Source organism: Passer domesticus, chromosome Z (assembly GCF_036417665.1).
Source record: "Passer domesticus isolate bPasDom1 chromosome Z, bPasDom1.hap1, whole genome shotgun sequence".
In the NCBI taxonomy this organism is placed as follows: domain Eukaryota; kingdom Metazoa; phylum Chordata; class Aves; order Passeriformes; family Passeridae; genus Passer; species Passer domesticus.
Genome location: NC_087512.1, coordinates 13,778,413 through 13,802,596, shown reverse-complemented (window position 1 = coordinate 13,802,596; position 24,184 = coordinate 13,778,413). Strand labels below are relative to the sequence as shown.

The window sequence follows — 24,184 nt, the reverse complement described above, 5'->3', positions numbered from 1 at the left end:
TGTCTGGGTCATTTTATGAATAGTGTATTTCTTGTAAAGGAATCATTTGCAGGGAGCTGAATGCTTCTGTACAGAATTCTGTACTTTACTGAAACTGCACATATTAAAGTTTCTTGTTGAAAGCTTACCTTTTTGTGATGTCTGAAATGCAGATTTTTTTTTTAATTTTGTTTTTAACTGCTTATGTTACATATTTCAATTTTTTGTGAGTAAGGACTTCGATCAGAAACAGGAGTTGTGGGATGGAAGCTCTTGGCAAAGAGCCAAGGTGAGCTGGAAATACCCAAGATTTAAAGTATATTCCAGCTTCCAGTGTCTTAAAGCTACTTCTCTTGTGGAGCTAGTTGTTGCAATCTGTGTTTGTTGAACAACCTATTCTAATATGATTTTGGTCTGGATCTATTGATATTGTCTGTTAATCCCCTTGGGTTTTTCTGTTCTGTAAAACAGCCATGTAAAATTACTTTCCTGTAAAATACTACCTTTCAGGCACTCTTGAACAATAGAATGTGTAAGTGTAGATTGATAGTTGAATACACATAAAAAATTAATGTTATTTCTCAGTGAGTTAAACAATGTAGGAAATATTTTATGAAATGGATGTGTCATATTAATTTAGGTCTAACAAAACTAAGCTTTTTCTGTTACCTACATGTCCTGGAAAATATGGTAAGTATGGTAATCTCACAATTTTGCAGAGATTTCTGTTGGAAACCAAACCATTATCACTACTTTTTATTAAATAAATAAAAGTTTTAAAAATTCTTCAAGAGACAGGCTACTTCTGGCAAGGTTGTGAAAGGATATTTCACTGTAATGCCAATTCTGCTGTCTGCTTCAGGAAGAGTATCACCTGGATGACTAAATAATTGCTTCACCTGTACGTGCCCTGAAGCACTGAATCATTTTTTGGCTTTTAGGAGCAGAAATTGGGTTTTTAGGAGCCAGGCAGTGTTACCTGAAAATATTCACTTAGACATTATATAGAATAAGTAGGCTGGGACAATATTGCTCTCCAGATTGAAAAAGGAACAGTAGTTGTGGAACAGTTAATCAAGGACATTTAATCATGGCTTCAATGATTTCTTGTAACTAGGGTTTTTTTTTTTTTACTTTATTTCTTCTCTACATAGTTATTAGACTTAATTATTTGCTTTACATAACAGATAGTGTAATCACATTTACTTGTAGAACTTTTGTTTTCCTTACTCTTACTGTCTTTCACCTTAGTTGTGATATTTTTATTCTTCAATATTTTAAAAATCAAACTTTTATTTTGTAGCATTGGAATTAGGTACTTTATCTTCCAATCCTTTTTTGGAAGAAAGAAGTAATGTTTGTTAAGGATTTTTATTTGGATTTTTACATTCCCTGCAGCAGAGTCATATGTCAAATATGGACTGTTTAGAAGGAAATTATAAACATATACCACAGTGGGGTAGATTGGGTTAGACGGAACAAGGTATAGCAATGAGGAAACTCATTGTTGTCAGCAATACTTTGTATTCAGTTTTTCTATCTAAAGTATAATCCTTTTGTCATCAGAATTGCTTAAGTACGGCTTTGTTCTCAAAATGTTTTACAGAAGCTTAAATTCTAAATGCTCACCCATATGCTCAAAACAGGGAAAGTCAGAATGTGAATAGGGTGCAGTGTGGCTGTGACCCTGGTTCAGTAGCTTAAAGCATTTGGGAGGTACTAAATTAAAATTACAAAAAGGTCCTTCTTGAATGCACTGACCAAGTGAACTTCCCTGAATACTTGCCTAACATTTCTTACACAAAGCAATTATGTGTGGGACAACAATTAGTGGAAGTTTACCTACCACTGCTCATAGGAGAATAAATTGATGAATCTGACTGATAAATAGGCTGCAAAGTTCAGACAGTACTATTAGTCCCAGCCAAATTCACTGTTTCAAAGCAAACTGTGGACTAAGATACATAATATGAACAGAGAATCCTACGCCTGAAGTGTGAACAGCTGAGCTTTAACATAATGAATAAAAACATACAAGCCATATAAAGACAGAGAACCTTTTTCATAGGTGATCAGCATAAGAGTAAAGTTAATGAAAACATTTTTAATTCCTTGTTTATGACTAGCACTGGCGTCAGAAGAAACAAATATCTGTATATTTTTCAGGCTTCCACATTAAACACATCCATGTTTAATATCAAGTGAAGGTTAACAAAACGCAAATATTTTTCTGTGATACTTGATGTATTTAACAAGTGTTCATTTTGGCTAACTTGCTCAGGTGACATGGATATATGATTTTTCTTTCATGGGAACTGGTAAAAGTTCAAATTTTAATTTCTAAATGCATCTGGAATTAATGAAACCATGCTCTCAAGAAGTCAGAGTTAGGTCACTGCTGAGGTCCATGTACATGTTGCCCTAAACTGACCCATTTGAACCTTAAGTAAATACATATGGGCTCCCATGTGGACAGAATTTTTTATGTTTTCAAGACATTTTAAAAGTAACCCCATTCTGTGACCATGTTCAGGGTGCTTCTCTCTTCCTAATGTGGGGTTGACTATTTTCTGTCTCAGTCTGGATGTCTTGCTGATTTCACCATGTGTTCTTTAATTCCTGGAAAGGACAGTGAGTGGGATTAGAATGTAACAACTGATTGCAAGGATCCATCCCAGCCTTTTGAAGGTGTCTGTACATGTTGCAGGCGTACTCTTTACGCACACATTCAAAGGAGTCTTGCAAACTTTTGAATTCATATATATATAAATATGTATGTAGGAAGAATTTTTTAAAGTTATGTATGTGTGTGCATATATCTATATATATTTACATATGTGTGTGTCTATGTAATTAATTCATTCATGGCTTTTTACAGCTGTTGAGTAGGCTTTCACCTATAGTGATCTGCTCAATTAATTATCCTCTGTGTATAGCTTTTCAGGGTAAAAGGGTTAAAACACAGTATGGCTTTTCTTCTCAGAGTTCATCACTACTTGATGCATTGGAGCTGGCAATATTTCATGTCCTTACCCTTGTCAGACACCAGCTGTGCCACTGATTTGAGAGGTGGTTAGTAAAAGTACCAGAAAGATTAACCTTCTCTTCCTCAACTATTGTAACCAGCTGAACACAGAGCTTTGTAGCTAACTTATCTCCTTGAATCTGAGAGAAAGGACTAGTATCAGTCATGCCTGGCCTTCAAGACAACTCACTCACTTTTACTACAAAGAGATGCTTCAGTCACTGGGGTTTCTTTTTTGATTATAGAAGTCAGCTCTTTGAAAGACATTGTAAAAAATGGACTTATAGGACCAGCCTGCCCCTCTGCCCTCTGTGCAAACCTGAGTGTTCTCACTTGGGTGTTCTACTTGAGGGCTTGAAGATCAAAGATCTGCACTGGACTTGGGCACAGGCCTTGTGTGCTGAAAGGAGTAGTTATATGCTATTTTAAGTCTTATTGAATTTGTGCAGCTGCTTAGGATTGTAGAGTCACAGAATAGTTTCATGTGGAAGAGACCTTGAAAGTTGGTCTTGACCAAACCCCCTGCAATAAACAGGGACATCTTCATAAGCAAACACCTGCCAGAGATGAGCATGGTCTTACTTTGAGCCAGGTCCTCATTAAACCATCCTTCCTTGTAGGAGAGCTGAGGAGGGTTCCTCTTCCTGTGCGGGAGGCCAAACCAAAATTAACATGAGAAGGGATTTGAAACTTCTCTTCATTTTTGACTGTCACCAGTAGTTTTCTTTCTCTTCCTCTACATTTTTTTTGTCTGTCCATCTCTTCTCCTTGTAGACTGTAAGATATCCAGAGCAGATACTGCCTGTGGCTTAGCAAACTTAAGTTCTACACGGGGTAATTTTAGTAAAATTTTTAATTATTTGTAAAAACCCCAATAAACCACAAAAACAAATCAAACCCACAAAACCTCCACAACACAAACAAAGAGAAAAACCCCACTCCAAAACCAAATAGGATAACGAGCCACACTTGGTGTTGGACTGGCTGCTGGGCTTTTTTGGATTGCCTGAGAGAGGGTGGAGATCTCAGGAAGTGAAAAACTATTCCTGGGCAAAATCCTGGTTGTTTCAAAATCTGTGTTTTTGAAGAAAAGAGAAAACTTTTCCTCTCCAGGAATGTGGATTTCCCTGTTAACTTATAAAGAGTAAGGTTTCACATGATGTAAAGCAATCTCTTGTTTAGTCGGTGTAATAATTTGGATGTGTTTTAATCGTTGTGTTGAATCCAATGTGTATGTGTGTATGGGTGTGTTTGCATATGTGCACATATATTTTTTGTGTTTTTTTCTTTCAGGTGACAACTCTCTGTTGAAAATTTATAAAGGATAAAATTAAACTCTATTTTGCAAGCTACTTAAAGAATATGGGACAAATCAAGAGATAGATGATCAATTTAGAAAAGAAGGACCTGTTTAGAAAGTTTTATGTCTTTGTAGGAAGCCCTGATAAGTACAGCAGTCCTTTTCCAGAGTGAACATTGCCACTGTTTTCTGCAGTTCTCTGTTCCTCTGTTTTCTGTGTGTGTGGCAGTTGCACACATGGGTGCCCTACACCAGGTAGCGCAGAAGCAGCTGAATAGCAAGAACCCATGTAGAACCTCTCAGAGAACATGTATAAGTTGTGTCTGCCCAGGTACAGGTGATTCCTGTACTGTTTGCCAGACAAAAACAGCATATTTGTCAAGGCAAATTATTTGCTAGGTATTTAATATCTTGACCCCTTTACCACTTGTAAATGCCAGAGAAAATTTAAATCGCCAGATCACATAGTGTCTAGACAATTCTCATTTAAAAGGTACATTATAGTTGTTTCCTTTCTCTCAGTTTATTTTTCTCCCCAAACACCTGTACATGACCTGTCTGACTTGGCTGGAGAAATCTGGGGGAAAAAAAACTAGATAGGGGAATTGTGTTTTGCTGTGGGGGAGCTTTAATTCCCCAGAAGTCCTTTGTGTGAGAGGTACAACCCAGTTTCCTGCTGCAGGTGGGTACGAGGCACTTACACCATCCCCATGCTTTGAATTTACATTTTTGCAAGATTACACTTCATCTCAGTAACCCTCAGTAACATGTCAGAGACATGTTCCCCATGATTGACTTGGAATTGATGCTTTGTCTGTTGTGAAAAAACTGCAGGATTTAGGGCCACAGATCAAATGCCATTTCTCTGCCTCCCAGCCTCCTTAGTAGTTAAAACATCCCTGGGAAAGTACTGTCTCTGTGTGGTCAGTAGAGCAGGGTGAGCTCCTTCAGGACTTCTGACCAACAGCAGAAGGAACCTTCTAGGAATGCACAGATTTTATCTGTTGACTAACTTGTGTCATCTGAAGCAATGTAACTTTTAGCAATGAAACAGGCCATAATTCTCTGCCCTTCTAATTTCTTCATTTAAATGCTTGTCATCCTCTTCAGCTTTGCTGTGATTGTTTTGTAAGGACATGTGCTAAGGACATTCTCTACTGAATGGAACCTAATAGGGCATTGAAATATTGATGAGTAAAAGGTTAATTTTTAATTCCCCATCAATCTGAACCGCTAGAAATTCAGTGTGGTTCTGTCCAAGAGACTTGCTGACATTATATTGTTTAATGCATCTGCAAGTTAAATGAGCATGAAGCTACAGGATTTTATTTTGCCAAAGACCAAGGTGATTTGTGCAATAGAAGAAAATCATAGAATCATTTCAGTGGGAAAAGACCTCTATAATTATCAAGTCAACCATTAACCTAAAACTGCCAGATTCACCAGAAAGCCATGTCCCTTAATGCCACATCTGCCCATCTTTTAAATAGCTCCACTGATGGTGACTCTGCTGTTTCCTGGGTAGCTGATCCAAATGCTTGCAATCCCTTCAGTGAAGAAATTCTTCCCAATACCCAATCTAAACCTTCTCTGGCACAATTTGAGGCCATTTCTCCTCTCGTATACTTTGTTACTTGGAGGAAGAGGTGGACCCCCACCTGGCTACACCCTCCTTCCAGGGGGTTGTGGAGAGCAATGAAGTCTCCCCCGAGCCTCCTCCAAGCTAAACCACTTCACTACCTCAGCCACTTCTAACAAGACCTATGCTCCACACCATTCACTTTGTTGCCCTTCTCTGGACATGCTCTAGGACATCAAAGTCTTTTTTTGTCATGTGCTACTATTCATAGTTGTGCCCATGCCCCAAATTCTGCTCTTGCATATCCTGATGGTCATCATGTAATGCTGCACCCATTGAGCTAAATCAGTCATAAGATCTTCAAAAGCTCATGCCAGAAATCATATATTAATACACTATTATTGAGCATATCTGAAGAATAATATAATGTAAGCATAGATGCAAAGCGTATGTAGTTGCAAGTTCCTTCTTTGTGCCGGATCAATGGTTTCTGGTCTTGAATACTTGCCTTTCTGGTAGTGTCTTGGGAGACCTGAGCCAGCTAGAGTGATGGTTGTCTCACTTCTGCCCTCACTTGTGTTTTGGTTGTTTGATGGTTTTGCCTGATTAAAATGCATTAACTTTTATTATGTTTGTATTTTGAAATATATGAAGATGGTCACAAATCCTGATTTTTATTAGTGAGATATAACTTAAGAAAATATAATGAAAAAGAAATGCTAATATCTGCTTTTCATGGTCAAATGTTGTCTCTTTGAAATGGATGAAATGCAGTTACCATATTGGAGCCTCTTCATGCTCCAAGATTAAGCAACAGTTCAAGAAAAAAGGACAAAGAACTTTGGAAGGTAAGGAAATGTTTCCTACTGCCCGAGGAAAATATATCATTCAGTGACCTCCCCTGTGCCTGACTGAGCCAAAACCCATCAGAGTCAGTGCCCAGATTGCATTTCTGTTTGAGAGAACTTCAATTGCATTTGCATGAATCATGGGCTCTCAGTAGGTTTGGCCACAAGGAGAAGCTGCTAAGGGTACATCACCAAAATATCTGCTTCACTGGTGGCTGGCCAAAAGATCAGTTCCATTTATGCATTTACCATCAAAGCATTTATGTGAGGCCATCTCTGGCATTATAAGTTTAGCTTATAAACCTTCACTGCCGAAAAGACAAACTTGACTGTTTCACTCTTGTCTCCTTAATGATTTTTTTGTGGGTTTTTTTCCCTGCAAAACTGGGGAGATGATTGCTGGTATATGCACAGTAATAAAGCTTGTCAGACACAGACAGTCAGAATTCTTCTGAATTCACGTTTAATTTATTCACAGCACAGCACGCAGCAGAGCTGATGGCAAGTTAATGTGCTGCACTTTAATGAGATAACTGTTTCCCTCCCAGGTTTTGAGGTTTATGCTAGTTTTATTTGTCAACCTGGCCAAAGCCATATGGAATCACAGCTCTGTACTAAAACATTTTATTTGCTTAGCTGATGCTTTTGCCAGAGGAGAAAATGGTGAAGTAATTAAATAGCACTGCTTTTATTTTAGAACAGGATTTTTTTTTTTTTTTTTTTTTTTTTTTTTGAGTTCACAATATGTCCTTATCAGAGTTCTGGCTCACAAATACTACCTAGATAAAAATATTCTATTCAAAATTTTCCAGTTTTGTTGGAATTAAATTTCCATCTATCTTTGAGTTGATGCTCTCTTCTCTTTTCCTTTAGAGGTATACATTTCTGGGGAGGAGGTGCAGGGTGGAAAGTGTATCTGTAGTATCAAATGCAAATGCAGAAATTTCAATGTGACAGAGCTGCAAAGTCTCCCATTAAACAACAGATGATATGGCTCCACTCAGGTTTTGAAATGTAGTTCATGCCAATTGGGCTATTGTGTTACAACTTAGTCTTTTAGCAATGGCAAATCCTCCTCATTGACTAATTATTGCATCTGTAATGAAAAGAAGATGAACCCTAGTCAGGAAAAATGAGGTTACGATGTATCATTACTGAAACCATTTCTGTGGCACGGAGGGAACCCGCAGGGGTTGGGAGGCACTTGGGTGCATCCCCTGCAGGTGAATGTAGGATGCCAGTCCCTCACAGGGTGGATGGATGAGAGCACAGTGTGTGGCCACAGTGTCCTGCAGCAGTCCCGCAGTCTGAACTGTGTCCATCAGTGTTGTGTCCTCTTGCTTGCATTAATTTATCTAAAGCCACTTAAAATGCCTTAAGTCTTGCTTGTGCTCATGCCTCTCTTTGGTGGGCTCGGGGTCCAACAATGTATGTGGTTGGATTCTATGATCTTGAAAGTATTTTCTAACACAAATGATTCTGTGATTCTATATAGAAACATTGTTTCTGGACACAAAAGAGTGCTTGGAAAAGGGGCTTTGAGACAGAGCTAGCATCTTCTGGGTGTATTAACCTTTAATGTCTAAAACCTGTCAAAGTGAAGGTCAGATTGACCTTTCAATTCACCATTGTACCTTTGCATTATGTTTTCTGAAAGCTAAAACCACCTTCTGCAGGAGGAGTGCAGCCAGATTAAGAAATTGTATAGTTATCTGTCCATTTTGTGCATTCTTTGTGATACAAACCATTGTCTATTTGGCTACAAATGCATAAATAAATAATTAATGGGAAATAACCAATAGATTTATGGGAAAATGCTGTTACAGGCTTCACTTGAAAAGTACCTGATGTTGGTTATAATTTCCTCTTGTTTCTTTGCTGGAAACAGAAGGTTGAGAGAATTGAGAGAGATGGGGAGGGAGTGTATAGGAGTGGATATGCCACTGAGCATAATCAGTTTTGGGAAGAAGGAAAATCAAATTTTGTCCAGCCCTTTGCTGAGACTGTTCAGAAAAATACAAGGTCTATATTTGGAAATACCAAACTGTGTTTGGCATTCAAGTCAGGTAATATAATCCATAGAAATCACAAGATTGAGCCGACCTTCTGTGTGTTTCTTCAAGCAAATTGAGAAAATGTTAATTTCCAGAACTGTGCAGGTGGGAAGATGCACACAGATGAAATATCAGCACATTTGCCAATGTGTAATGCTTTTTATTTATAGATGTATTTCTTTTCTGTTGGACCATGAGCTGCCTGTTATGCTGTGTCTCCCCTCAGATGTTGACAGCATATCAATGCAAAAAGTCAGGCATGTTAGTAGGGAGGGCTGGTGGAGGTGATTGGGGGTTAAGGGCTCTACCTCCCAAAAAGTGCCACCTCTGTACCCTGACAGTTCACACATCTTCTGTCGTTTCTTTCTCATCTGAAAAATGGAGCCTGTGATATCAGATCAGTCTTAGTTCAGAGGTTATGTACTTGGCAGAGGGAAAATGTAAACTTCTAGCACAGACTGCTGGGTGTTGTTACCTGTATTGTTAAGATCTGGCTGTTGAGTTTATTGACCAGGCATTAAAGGGATTCTCTTAATGAAGAATTTACAGTTAACAAAAATATTAAAGGTTTAAGAGGTTTGGGTTTTTATTAGTGTTATTGTAGTGAAGAAATTTTTAAGGACTTAACTTTGTGTCCGAGGGTATTGATTATGACATTGTTACTTCTTGATGCCTTTGTAGGGCTTCCAGGTTAATTTGTTGCTGGCACTGGCATGTTTTCATCTTGAGATTTTTTCCCCCTTGTTTTGTCTGTTACCAGATTATTTTGGCAGTGTAATAGGTTTTGCTATGTAGTACTTGGTTTTGTTGCATGAATGTTTAAGTGTTTGGGAGCACTTTTCTTGTTTCTGTTATGTCCCGAGTTGAGTTTGCTGAGTGAAACAGATGATTTCTCAGTATTTGAAGTTCTCTACTTAGTTGTATATAGTAGTTAAAAATGAGTAATACTTAGAGGTTTGGGGGTATAGGTATTCTGGGCATAGCGTGCAAATTTGAGAACGAAGTGGTAATGTGACTTCATTTTTCTTCATTTTGGGCAATCTCCATTCAGATACCAAATTCAGTATCTTCCCATATTGCAGTAGTTTCCTTATGACTATGATGGTCCCAGGCACATAGGAAAGGTAATAACTTTTGACGACCAGCAGCTATAATTGGAAAAAAATTTGATAAACTTTTAGATGTAGAAAGCTTTCTTGAGGCCTGAAATGGAAACAACAGACTTCAAGCTATATACAGAAATCCAACCTGACACTAATACTAGTGCCATCTAAGAATATACACAGTCTGAATAGCTCTCTCTGTGAAACTTGAAAGTGTTACTGTCTGGATATTGAGTATATTCCAGCCTGGGTTGTGCTGACTGTTCCAAAAAATGCTTTCCCTCAGTACAACAAGGACCGACTGTCTGAGCACTGTTCTTGTGTCATGGTAGGAGAAATACAAAATTGGCTTATGTAATTTTAGTTTGTCAAACAGAAAGTGTTAAGGGGATTTTGTGTATCTCCCAACAGGACTTCTGTCTCTCTTGTAGCTTACAGAGAACACTTGGGAGTTGTGGTGGATTTCTCTGGGCTGTGTGAAACCATGTACATCACCATTCATGTACAGCAAATGTGTAGAAGAAGGATGTGTTTCCCTACAGATGTTTCTGCAGGATCTGTAGCAGCAACTCTCGTCTTGTAGGATCTCCCTGCGTTTGTCCTTGTGCACACCTCCCTGCCCACACCACCAAACACAAGGTGCTCACATCTGGTTTCAGAGCTCAGTTTTCTTCTGCCTATCTGGTGAGTCCTGGTAGCTGTGGAGAATTGGTTCTTGCCTGCATCCCTTTAGTAATGGCCTCTACTCTTGACACTGAGTCAGCATTTCCCACAAAACACCATCATCTTTTATCTTTTATGTGTATTACTGTGGTGGAGAAACACTGTTTCAGACTGTGAGTCTTATTCTAGTCTGTCATGGTTTAACTCCAGGCAGCCACTAAATACCATGCAGCTGTTCCCTCATTGCCCCACTAGCAGAATCAGGGAGAGAATTGGAAGAATAAAAGCTGGAAAACTCAGAGATAAAGACAGTTTGACAGAGAAAGAAAAATCCACATGTATAAACAAAGCAACATAAAGAACTCATCTACCACTTCCCATGACAGTCAGGTGTTCAGCCAACTCCAGGAAAGCAGGCGTCTATCATATGGAATGTTTACTTTGGAAGACAAATGCCATCACTCCAAATATCTCCCACACTTTCTTCTTCTTTCTCCCTACCTTATATCCTAAGTATGATGTCATATGGTCTGGAATATCCCTTTGGTCAGCTGGGGTCACCTGTCCCACCTGTGTCTTCTCCCAGCCTCCCATGCTGGGACCTTGCTAGCATGGCACTATGAGAAACAGAAAAGCAGAAAAGCCCTTGGCTCTGCATAAGCCCTGCCTAGCAATAACAAAAGAATCCCTGTGTTATGTTTCTGTCAAAGTTTCTCCAGCTCCTACCTAAAGCAAAACAGACATGCTTCTTGTTGAACACTTCTTCAAGCTGCCTGGTACAGGTGTAACTCCTGGAATTGGACCTCAGTGAGACAGAAAACAGGTAAGACTTTCTATTCATTACCTGCCACAGAGGTGTTTTCAGGGTTACAGTTTTAGACTTTAAACTTCCACATTCAGTGTAGATGGACTTTAAATTCTTTGAAAGTACAACTTAGAGCCTTTCAGGACCCTAATTTGCCCATTAGTAACCATGGGGAAATATTTCCCTCCCCTTAAAGACTCATTCATTAGTAGCAGAGATATGTATGCTGGGATACATCTTACCTAATTTTAGCTGACTGAAGTGAGTTGTTTTTCCTCATTTGAAGACGGAGAAAAATAATCACCTTCACTAATGAAGTATCCCAACTTACATTAGTCACAGATATGTGAACAAGGTAAATAGACACCAGAGGTCTTTCTCTTTCACCTCAGAAGGAATTTAGATATCCAGTATCAGTTTAGATAAGAGGCTTCATTTTTAAGTGGTTGCAACTTGAAATAGTTGGTGTGATAAGCATGGGCCAGCTAAGTGAATGTGCTACTGTGTGATGAAATTAAATACCCAATAAATTGCTGCTTCTGCATACAGAACTTCTTCAGCTGAGGGCAGTTTTAGTGCTATAATTTTGTAGTTATTTCAGAATTCCTAATTTTTAATGGTGCGGATTCAAATCCATCCTAAAAGTCTCTAGGTCTGAATATCACCATACAATTGCAGGGGCAAAATCATAAAAACATATCTTTCCTTTGGCTTAGTTTCAAACAGGGTGACATAATTTTTATCAAACTGCCTCTATTAATGCTTTAATTCAGCAGAGATTGCTAAGTAAGGTTCCTTTTCTAGCCAAAATGCCAATCAGAACTGTATGCTCCACAGAGTACTGTACAAATTAACATTTAAACACTGCTAGTGTAGTAATTATTTTGAGCATCTTTTTTATGACACTCAGAAGAAAAGGGATGACTTTTTGGTGATTTTCCAGACTCTAATTTTCTCCCTATATAAGTGTGATCTGCTGACATGTCTTTCCCCTCTGGCTGTGCAGTGTTTCTCTGCTGCTGATACCCAGCTGGGAGCTCCCTGTCTTAGTTATTGAGCTGCCACAATAGAGGCAGGAAGGATCCAAACAGCCTTTGTGTATGTGGCTTGAATGTTCAGGGGATTTGATGAATAGACAAACATATGATCTGAATGCTAGGGAGATTGATTTGATGGCAAACAAAAGGTCACATACCAGCAAAACTGTGAAATGGTGCCATGAGGGTGGGAACTGCTGTTCTGCTCACTGTTCCTTTTCCTCCTACACTGAGGGCCAGATTATACCTCCATTGCAGCTGCTCTTGCTGCACAGGATGGGGGAGCCTTTTGGGTGATGTGCCTGTGTGCAGCCACTGAAAGGAGCATGCAGCAGGGGTGGATTTCAGCACAGATTGCCTCCTATCCCTCCTTATGGGCTGTTGATATGTGGCATCATACACAAACCCATGTCTAGCACTTACATTCACACTTGGCTTGTCATCCTTGAATATGTCATTAACTGTCCAAAGTGTAGTGCCCTTTTGAGCCTCTCTTCTGCTTGGATGGTGAAAATCAGTCAGTGCCACGAAATTTGCCTCTTTATACGCAAATAATTGAACTTTCTTGTTTCTGGAGTTCTTCAAAGGATGCTGACTTGTGAAAAAAGGAAACAATTAGTGTTTAATGTAGATTTGTACCTTGTCACAGATGGGTATGGAAGATGAAATAAGGCAAAAGGTGGAATGTATCTTCTGATTTTCTGGGTAGCTAAGCTCATGGAGCAAGAAGTTCCTGTGCTTCAAGTGCACTTCAGCAAATATAGAAGGCATTGTATTGCTAGTCTCTTTTCAGACAATAGAGTTTGCAATCTGAAAGCCTTTCTTCTCAAGATTTTGCACTGATTATTCCTTTGGCTTGCACTTACCTGCACCATGTTTGGTTTTCGTGATTAGTTCTTCAGGAAGATTAGATTTCACCCAGCAGATCCAGCAAATGAATAAAACTCTGCACTTGAAAAGTGAGGTCAAATAAAACTGCCTGGAATAATGCTTGGAAATCAACTGTGGATGTTGAAGAATTGTATAAGATCTGAACTTCAGTAACACCAACAGATATATCACTATTATAAAGGGTTGAAATCTTTAATTTCAGTTTTAAAATTGTGTTTCCTCAATAGGAGTATTACTGCACGTTTAGTTAAACACCACCAGGCTAAAAACTGTCTCATTTGGAAGAGCCTAGACGTCATTGACTCACAGCAACAGACAGAATCCCACAAGTCAGGGTCTCAAGGTCCTTGGGAACAGAAAAATAGAATGATACACCCAAGAGTTTTTTTGTAAAAAAACTGATGGTTAGTTTCTGCGTCTTCTTGAAATGTATTTGAGCAAAGTACTGTAGCAAAGGAGTGATTTTTTTTTCTTTTTGCTTGATTGTTTCCAATGAACAGAGATTTTAATGCTTTTAGCTAGTAGTACATGATTTTCAGAAAACCAGAGTACTTAAGTAGAAGAGAGGTATGTCATAATTCATGATGGGAAAAGAAACCTTTTTTTCCATTAGTGAATTCTGTAAGAATAAGGTGACTACATGTTGATAAAGATGCACAACTGCTTCATAAAAAATGTGTCACAATTTTTCTAGACAGTGATTATAACTTGTGAATTGGAGCTAATTAAAGTATGGCAGTAACCTAATGTAAAAAATGGCTGATTGCCAGTTGTAGAAAAGATTTTGGAGCTTCCTACAAATTTTAATTTTGATGAATATATTTAGATCTAAAAACATGCACTCTGATAAGAGGCATGCATTTTTTGGCTATATGTCAATGATATTGTTAATAACAGAAGATTTACAGACTAGGTGTTTTCATAACTGAGAAACAATTTGCCATGCAATTATTTTTATACTTCTTTAAAACACTAAACATTTTAACCATACACAAGGTTTACTGCCATTAGCACCACACAAAACTGAACTTCAGCGAAAAGGCCTTCTCTGTTGTATGTTGGATCTGTCTGATAGCTCATGATGCTTCCAGGGCGGAAGGGGTGGACAATGTCCTTGCAACACCATCTGGAGCACCATATGCCTGTAAAGGCAGAGTACAGGCTCTGCAGCTGCCATGGTGGCTGGTTTGATGAACTGGCAGCAGTGCTGAGGGCTCCTGGCTGCCTGTGGTGTGCAGGTTTGCAGGCTGAAGGGTGGCAGTGCATTTGTGGGCAATGTGGATATTCTTATGGTCTGTGATTGGCATTAATGAGAATGTTGTGAAAATATTGACTATTTGCACCAATCACTGCCCCAACTAAAAATCCATCAATACCTTTTTTTCTATGTGGCACTTCTTACTAGGACATTACTGTAATGGGGGAGAGTGTATTATTAGCTCAGTATTGCAGAAATTACTATTGAGCAATTAAGAGATTTCCACCAAAGCTCTGTCCTGAATTTGTCTTTCACACCCCCCTCTGGATCACAGCTGTAGTTGGAGGAATGAAACGTTCTAGGAACTTTGGTTTTGCATGCCCCGCAGCTTCAGTGGTGTCCCAGCAGGAGGGCAGTTCTATAACCAAGAGAGAGGTTAAAGGTATAGAAAAGTTTTTTAACCAGTTACATGTGAAGATCTGGGTCTCCTGCCAGATGGTTCTCTTTAAGGTAACTGCAAGTTGCTTGCTGTGTTGTTATTTTACCCAGTAGAGCTGATCCTAAAATGAGTAAACAGGACTTTATTTTTCAAAATATCTCAGTTACTCAAAATTTTTCAAATTGCTGAATTAATGTATATGTCTGAAGGAAAGGTAGAGAGATTAAAAAAAGGCCACTGATCATGGTGCAGCTTTGACAGTCTCCTTGAAACACAGCACTAGCAGCATTGTGGAACAGCTACCATTGTGTTTGGCCATGAGGTGCAACCGTTGAACAGAGATGCTGTCTGCCAGTGTCATTTTATTGAATTACTTAATGATTTAAGGAAAAGGGTCTCCTTCCATGCGGGACACTCACATTCTCACGCAACTGGGTCAGAAATTAGAAAGTCCTTGCAAGTACCTTGAAAATATTCAGGATGACATAGAGCTAAAAAGTGGAGAGAAAGAGGATGTTAAGGCAGTTTGATCTGTGATATTCCTGACCAAGTATTAAAGGTAATCTCTACACAGAAGAAAAGGATGACACATCCTTTGTTTTTTGAGAATTTAAAGAAGCATGGAAGAATATGTGCTGGCATCATAACCACACTGTAAATGTCAGCTTTACTAATACCCTTAGCTTTACCAGTATCACCAGCTGTGGAATTACTGCAGATAACAATATTTTGACTTCTAAGCTGTGTGTCACACTGAAGCCAAAGCACTGTTAGTCTAGGTGGACTGCATTATTATCATTGCCATTATGTCCAGAGGAGGCATGGCTTCTTTTTTGAGCATATGCAAGACTGAAAACATTCAATTTTGAGCCTTGAAGTGTCCTTCCAATGCATTTGCTAATTTTAAGTTTTATTAAATTAAATTGGCTTTTGAACCCTTGAAAACAGCTGAAATTAGTTAGAGGATGACAATAGTGTGCAATTACATGTTAGGAAAATTCTATGAAATAATGGTATTTTACGTAGTGTTAGCATGAAACAGCTAAACTAATAATTGTTTTTGAAGACGCAAGCATATAGAGTGTAAATTAGTTGTATCCTGAGTCTGAAAAAAGGACAGATCATCTGTCTGTTTTTTCATCTAATCAATAGTACCACCTGTGCTTTTTCATTGACTTAATGCTAAAGTCTAACACTAACAGCCAGATCTGCAGCAGTCTAAATTGGCCTAATGGGTCATTAGAGCTATACTGATAAATGCCAACTGGGGATCTGGTGTGGAAACTTAGAAGATGAAATAACATCAATACTGTTTTATAACTGGTTTCATTCATTTCTTGTAGCCCTCTGTATTGTGTAGTGGCTTATTTGATTGCTGTGTTGAATCGAGCAGGGATAATGTTAGCAACAAATAATGCAAGAAGAACTGATTGAAATTGGATTTCTACGTGTTACAAGGTGTTTGACAGGAATCTAGGTGCATTGATCACGCAGACCTTTAAACTGTCTCTTTAGTGATGTTAGAAGAGATGTGTAGAAGACAGGTATTGACATATCTCTATTCTATGTGTCTTTACTTGTCTTCATTCTGTTTGCAAAATGAAATTAAAAGTGTTTTTATGTTACAGGGCTGGCAAGGATATAGACCAGGTGATGAGGAGATGGATACATTTTGCAATCCTAGCTAAGACTCTTCCAAGAGTGGCACTTGTAATTCTTTCATGTGTCATAGTGTGGTGGTTTGTTTTGATTGTTTGTTTTTTATTTCATCTACAGGCTAAAATAGCATGCATGTGTGTCCTGTTTCCTGTCGATTGAGATTGATACCTCTGGTGTTTTCCTGTGTTTTCTGTTTCTTTGATATATTTTCATGGCTAAAATACCAGCTCACCTTTGCTTATATTTCCATTTAGCAATGACCAAATAAATAGTTTTATTAAAAGGTGTTCTCTGGGTTCTTCTTTTCCAGCTGGGTGCATCTCTCTGCTGCTTCCTTTTATAAAGCCTCTTGGCTTATTGTCTTCCAGTTTTGGTGCCACCTCACAGCAGGAGGCTGTTTTCTGGCATTGATCCTGTGTTTTACATGTGTTATAGTTGGTTTTCTTCCTTCAGTGTGTAGCAAGTCACATTTTTATCTTCCGCATGTGCTCCTAGAAAGGATAGTCTACATGACTGGAGAACTTCTGTGAGAATCTGAGCAGTGAAGCATGGTGCAGGACAGGACTGAAAGGTGTGAGGGCAGCACTGTCAGAGGAGGATGTGCTCTGACATCTGCCAGGGGCTCTGGGTGCCAGCGAGCTCAGAATGTGTCATTGCCTGATGGCTCATGAGGCCTTGCAGCTGATGAATTAGGAAAGCCATGACTTGGATGCTCACATACAAAAATTTTTGGATGAGACTGTTTTCCTTCTTATGCAGTTGGATGTAAAAGACATCCTCCACTGATTATGTGGAGGAGAGAGTGAAGCCTCCTAGAAAGGTTTTTTCTGTGTATTTCTTTCTGAGGCAGTAATGTTGTAAAGCAGTGATGTATGTAACAAAGCAGAAGCCGTGCTGTTATTTGCAGACCTCTGGGCTTGAGAAGGCCAGTGACACCATGGTATGGTAACTTGGTAGAGGGCTGTATTTATGGCCAGAAGAATGAGCCTGTGTGCTTTCTTCTGGTTATACTGCTCCACTTGCCCATTCTTTTTCCCAGTCGCTTGAGTTATGGTTCCTGACTGCGTGGGAAGCCCTGGGCAGGAGAGGTGCTCCATTTGAGCATGTGTAGCTGGTAAATTCCTAAAGTTTGGGTTTAAGGATTTTTTTTTTACAGTTTGACAGGAAAAAATTGCTTTAACAGAAAGGACATAGTGTTTTCCATTTGTATCTCAGGCTCCTAGGGAAATTGCTTCAGTATTTTCCTCTAGGGCATGTGAAGTTGAACATTACAATGTCTTTGCTTATAGCTGAGAAGATCTTGTTTGAGAGACTTTTTTTAGAGCACCTGGTCTCAAAGGATGAGTCTTGCATTTAACAGAATGGCTTTGTGCCCTGGTTTAGGGCAAATATGGGAGAAAACCTCCAAAAGAGGGCCTCTCCAGAAAGCAAGCCTACATGGTGCCCCCCCACAACCGGTTCAGGAAAAATTTCCTCAAAGAGAAGTGTAAGAAGCCTGTTTATTTAGCAGGCCAAGCACTCCCCAGCACACAAAATGAACAATACCAGATGACAAAACTCACCCACTGCTCGGAAGAGATGAGAAATTCAGAAAGTCTCTCCTGTGGGGTCGCTCTGTTATCAGGGCCTCGGGCGCTGGGAAAGGCCCTGCCCAGAGCAGGCCCTGGAGGCCACAGAGTGCGAGCTCTGGTGCTCCGGGACCCCGTCTGGAGCAGGTTTGAATGGTTCCAAGAAAAGGGAAAGAGCACCAGTCCAGGGAGCTTCTCTGCCTCAGCCAGCTAAACTAACTAAAAAGCAAAGGAGGGCCTGTTCTGCCCTGTCCTTGCCCAGACAACACAGTGGAGTTCTGTGCTCCAGCAGACTGTGGAGGAGTGAGTCCAGTTCTTGATAACAAACTCTGAGCGTCTTCTTCTCCCCGCCTTCGCTCTCAGAGCCAGTCTTGAAGGCACAGAATATAATGTCCAGCATTAACAGAACACATGATTGGGCATACAAGCATCATAATGTCACCCTAGGACACTTAGGGAATTATTTTGTTTATAAGTCTTTGTCAAATCTGCCAAGCAGTGCACAGAAGTAGAACAATGTCTAATGTGAACATTTGAGGCAACCAAATTATAAATTATAAGGAAGGGTGGCTAGCAAGGGTAGTGGTCAAAATATAGAACACCTGACAAGCTTCCATCTTAACTCTTCTTACTTTGCAGTATTTTACATCCTTTTGTTATCTCTCAGGCATGGTGTGGTCCGTCAGCAAAGTCTTTATGCACAGGTTTTTTAAATGATATTTTAAGAGTGTTTCTTTGTGAAAGCCTTTGCAAGCTGACTCAGAAAATAGTATAATAACTCTCCCATCCTGGGGTATAATATTTTGCAGCTTTTACCCCCAGGGATCAGGTGAACTGCTCAGATTTTCCTTGCTTTTTCAAACTCAGTAGCTGAGAAAAAGAAAAGAAAGCTAGCCTGGATTTCTTGTGTGGTAATAGAAAACTTTATCCATGTTGTCTGCAGCCTGTCCCATTCTAGACTTCTGGTAAACTGACTGCCAGTGCACTCACTACAGTACAGGAAGTAATTTTTCTTTGCATTGCAGAGGTTCTTGCAGCACAGTTTGATATTTGTAAAATTGAAAAATCTTGCCTTTAAATTTCTTGTGATGATCCATCTTAGATGGCAGTGCTTGTCTTGTAAGGATCTTAAAATTAAGAGGAAACCTGATTGAAGTGATCATTCTTCCCACTGGCTTTGCAGTGGGGTTTCATTTTATCCAGATACGCCTCTTGTTGTCCTTTTCTTGACTTAAAATATGGGTAAACATATGCAGAAACTATATATGCTGTGCAAGTAGTTTAGGTCAGCTACAGGATCACTAGAATTGTTTAGAAGGGATGTTCAGATTAAGTAGAAAATATTGCACCTTTTTCATTTTGTTGGGTTTTTAAGATTATTGTTACTGATTTTTAAATAGAAAGAAGAGCTTAATGAAATAAGAACTATACTGAGTAGATGTGTCAATGTGAGTTAGGAAAGGGCTGCACTGTGTATTTCAGAGAAAAAAAAAATCAAAGAAAAGGGCGTAGGCAATAGGTATCAAGTATCAAGAAAGGCAAAATCAAGTATCCAAAACCTCCTGCGTTGCCAAAAAGATACAATAGGTGGAAGGCAATATATCAGTGTAATCAGAGGCAATTATTTTAAGGGAAATTTCTCATGTTTCAAAGTACTAAAAATGTTTTTCATTAAAGTAAATCAAATAAAAGCTCAAGAAGCAGAAGTTTTCTGATTTGATGCTATTTTAGAATGTGAACATTGAATTACCTGTGCTCTTTGTGTGGATGGAGAGGAAAAATATATGAGCACTCTTTCTTTTAGGAGCTTTCTCAGGTGCATGCTGTTCTTCAAGGCTTTTCTGTCAATGATAGCATTTGGATTATGAACCAGAATTATGGTCGGAGGGTGCTCACTGTTGGCAGATGCCATTTCGCAGGCTCAGCAAAGCTGCCTGGGATCATCACAGCCTCTCACTAGTCCCAAAGCTATTGGCTTACAATTCTAGTGCTTCTGATTGCCCCAGGAGATATGACTAGGATGCTGATGACATACTCAGACAGACTGAGCTGGTGCTAGAACAAAATACGCCCCAAACTATTCCTGGCACATTAATTTTATGCTTAGAATCAGATATACCTCTTGCTATTTTTTCCTCTCTTTTTCTTTCCTTTCTTCCTTCACATTCTTGTCTGCTAGTCCCTAAATTAAGAAAAATAGCTAGTATGGTACTTCTGAGACTAGTCTTTAACTAAAGTGTGAGATCTGATAGAGATTTCTGATGCATCTGAACACAGCAGTGAGCTTGCAGAGTGAAAAGAAAAGGTGTAATACTAGATTTGTTTGCACAGATCACAAAAAGGCAAAAACTTGAAAGAATTTTCATTTTTGGAGTTTGGGTAATACAGTAGCTACAGCTGTGCCTCAATGAATTTTATTTCCCAGTGATTAGGTAGCTAATTTGTGTTCAAACAAATAAAATACAAGGTTATATGGAATGATAATTTATGTGATCTAGAATATTCTATGCAATCTCCATAAATGCAAACATATAAACAAGAAGACCATGCCACTCTGCATACTACAGCACTTGACCTGCCCCATGCAGGCTGTGGTGGTGTGTCCAGTCTGCTGCTGAAGTTATAAATTCTGATAATCTTAAACCATATTTTTTAGGTGCTTGGTCAATACTGATGTAAAGATTATTTTTAAAAACTGTTAGGTTTTTGGGTTTTTTTTTTCACTCTTGCCCTGCCAAAAATGAGGAGCTGATTTACTAATTTTTGTAAGTTTGGGTTGAAGTTTCTCCATTAATTCTGCTGTGTTTCAGCCTGATAGGTGAAGGGAGCCTTCTACTATTACAGAATTTGTGCTTTGTGTCTGCTCACAAAACACTGTGAAATCATGTTTACAGTTTTGGTTGACTGAATAAATAAAAATAACTATTCTAGGGGCTTGTTGTGGACAGGTTTTTAAAGTTTTAAGCCTTTTGCCCCTTTTAAAATTTTCAGTGCAGTGCCCAAATGTTCAACAGTGTTTTTGAATGTGGTCTATGCACAAGTAGTATCACTGCCTTCTTCCTTCACCTTTTCTTCTATGTACAGATGAGAGGTTTAGACCACATTTGGAAAAAAACAGTGGAGAGGACACCAGCTGAATCTCTGTCCTCAGCATGATTCTTTCCACCTTTACATCTATAATGCAAAAAAATATTCCCCACATTTCTGTTTGCCTTTGAGTGCCTGCAGGAGTTCTGGTGGCCTGACTTGCTCTGTATGAGCAGTGGGGAATGGTTCTGGGCATGGAGAGCAGTGCTGCTGCCCTGAGCCTGCCCCACTGCTCCTGCAGCACTGGGAGAGGGGTTTGCTGAGCTGGACAAACAGGAGGAGGAGCCTGCTCCACCCTGTGTCCTGGTCTTGCTGCCCTTTTTCTGGTTTCTAGCTGTGTTAATCTTACATTTGCCTATGTAATATCTGCCTGGTTTAGAACCTGCATTTGATTAACTAGTTACACACTTAAAGGTGAGATTTTAGAATAGGTAATCTGGGACTCTTAGAAAGCCCCTGCCATCCATGTGATGCTGCACCATGCTGCCTTCTGAGTGATGGCTGCAGGAAGCCTCCAAGGAAATCTATCAGGAGGTAGTTTACCTGGGAAGAAGTGGGAGGCTATCTGTACTTGGCAGTGTCTCAGAAAAAGTTACTTCATCTCATCCTACACAATGAATTACAGGACAGTAAAGAAGTGAGTAAGTAAGAGGGAAAACTCTCAGGAGGGCAGCATGTGCCTGTTAAAGAACAGTTTCTTTAGCAACACTGAGCTTGTGATGGCCCTGCTTGTGAATGTGCTCACACAGTTTGGAGAGCTATAAATATAATTATAACTTGTTTTTTTTATTTCTTTTCAACACAGTATTGAGAATTTGAAAAGTGGAATTGACTGATACAGGGTTCTAAAAGGAATGGGAGCTGGTCTTTGAGTTGGCAGGAGGGAACTTTGAGAAACTGCGTGTGGGTACTTTCCTATACACCAAACATATTAGTATGAATTGAATAATGAGTAATCTAATCAGATTTGTAGCCAAACTTGTCGTTCATACTGTGATAATTACTAGCTACCCAGGGCCTTAATACCAAGCAGATCACTCCCCACCTCCCAACCTGTTTTATTTTTTAGGAGTTCTTTATAGGAAAGAAGCAGTGCTTAGTCAAGGCACTGATCTTGGCTCAATCCAGTGACCAGAAAGACTTCCCAGTGCAGGCACTGCCATATTCCATAAGCTGTTTCTTACAGCTTCAAATGGTAACAGCTTTGGCCTGAGTGAGGAGCAGTTCATCATGGCAATATCAACAGTAGAAGTCTCTCCATGGATGCAATTATAGCCATGTTCAAAAGTACAAACCAAAATTATTCTCAAGAGTATTTCACAGGTGGTAAGGACATGTAAGAGGAACAAGAGCAAGTAATATCTTTAAATCCTCTCTCGTTGCACAAAAATTTTCTTTTTTTATAGAGAGGACAAAACAAAGTCATTGTTGGTCATTAGTCAAGGTCTGAAAGTTGGTCATTTGATATGGAATGCCATTTCCAGACTGATGGCCTACCCGTTCTGCTTTCTTCCTGGCTAAGGAGCTGCTTCAGCAAGGTGTTTTGGAGAAGTCTTCAATGATCTGTTGTCAAGTCTGCATTTTTTTTTTTTTTTTAATTTTGCTCAGGAGAAGGGAGGATTGGACCAGATGGTCTCCAGAGGTCTCTTCCAAACTCAGCTGTTCTGTGAATCCCTGAAAATAAGCTCCCTGTTCTGTATTACACTGAACAAGAAGCAGGTGATTTGCGCTGGGTTTTGAATGTTTTGTATGTGCTGTTCTAGGCTGTCCCAGATCCGTCCAGTAGCTGGTGAGTTTGTTGAAGTTGTGCTCGGACATTTGATGTGGACTGAGGGACTCCATCTGAGATACTTTGGCTGGGAAATGCTGAGTTTCACCAGTGGCAGAAGTAGCATTAGAAACCCAGACAGAGGTTGCAAAACACAATACAAAGTAGTTCTGCTCACCCTTGCAAGCAAACCGCATTAAAATGTTTGCATAATGGTTACTGTGCTCCTGCCTGGTTTCTCAGATTATCCCTTTTGTCTGCAGGACAGTCTCCATAAAGCAGCACAGTCCAGCCTCCCAGTGATGTATTCCCATGCATAGGACCATCCAAGTTACGTTTCTGTGCAATTCCAGTGGCTGGTCCAGAACTCACCTGGTGGTGGAGAGAATATTAGGGTCAGGGCGTGGTGTCGCAATCACTTCTGGGAAGTTACAGGCAAGAAGGAAGCAAATGCTTCCTTTCCTCACTGTTTCATACATTGTAACCAATGTATTCAAGGCAGGATGAGATACAAGTACAAGAAGAGTGCAATTTCTTGGAGTATATGAGTATAGATATGTATATAGATATAGATATGTATTTATATATGCTGTATACATACATACATGTACATGTATGCAAATTTCTAATGTCATGCAAGTATTCCTGTTCTCAGAACTTGTTCAGTATCTGGATTTTTGCTTTATCAGAGGTAGTGTGTACCTCTCTTCCCATGCCTTTAGATTGTGGACTCCTGAGTGTGAAAATGTGACTAAGCCCTGTGACCTTCAGTTGGGGTGAAGAGCACACAGCTATTGATGAACACTAGAAGAATAATTGTAAAGGGAGGCAGTTACCTGTGGGGACACTTGGACACTGGGCAATCTATAATCTCTCTGTTTCTCCCAGTTTTGGTTTTGTTTTCCTGTTCGGTGTTTTTATCAAACAAAGCTGGTATCACCCAAGCAGTTTGCATGCTAAAGGGAACTAGACTGCTAAGTCTGAATTACATTGCTCTTGGCAGCACCTTTTGACTTCCTGAGATGTGCTGTGGCTTTGGTAAGAGAACAGCACCCAGCCATCTCAAAAAGAAGGCAAAACACAGTATAAACACTAACTCTAGTGTTCATGACTAGTCTTTGCTGTTCCATGAAGTGGCAGTGCAACTAGCTGACAATTCATAGGGCTTCTCACTTGACTGA

General features: G+C 39.5%; 1 protein-coding gene and 1 long non-coding RNA gene across 6 annotated transcripts in view; one reads left to right on the top strand and one right to left on the bottom strand.

Annotated features, from left to right (window-relative positions):
• The window catches only part of PLCXD3 (phosphatidylinositol specific phospholipase C X domain containing 3), an 80,163-nt gene that overhangs the window by 17,792 nt on the left and 38,187 nt on the right, over positions 1-24,184 (top strand). The gene's annotated exons all lie outside the window — the stretch shown is intronic.
• Positions 1,203-18,528, bottom strand: LOC135289594 (uncharacterized). Of its 4 annotated transcripts, none has more exons than XR_010352354.1 (4): positions 18,143-18,527; positions 12,817-12,984; positions 11,053-11,168; positions 1,203-2,598 (listed from the first exon to the last, which is right to left on the bottom strand). It is a non-coding gene; the product is annotated as an uncharacterized LOC135289594 (long non-coding RNA). The 4 variants fall into 4 exon arrangements; XR_010352353.1 differs by lacking the exon at positions 1,203-2,598 and adding an exon at positions 3,655-3,779; XR_010352352.1 differs by lacking the exon at positions 1,203-2,598 and adding an exon at positions 9,347-9,933 and having other exon boundaries at positions 12,817-12,988; positions 18,143-18,528.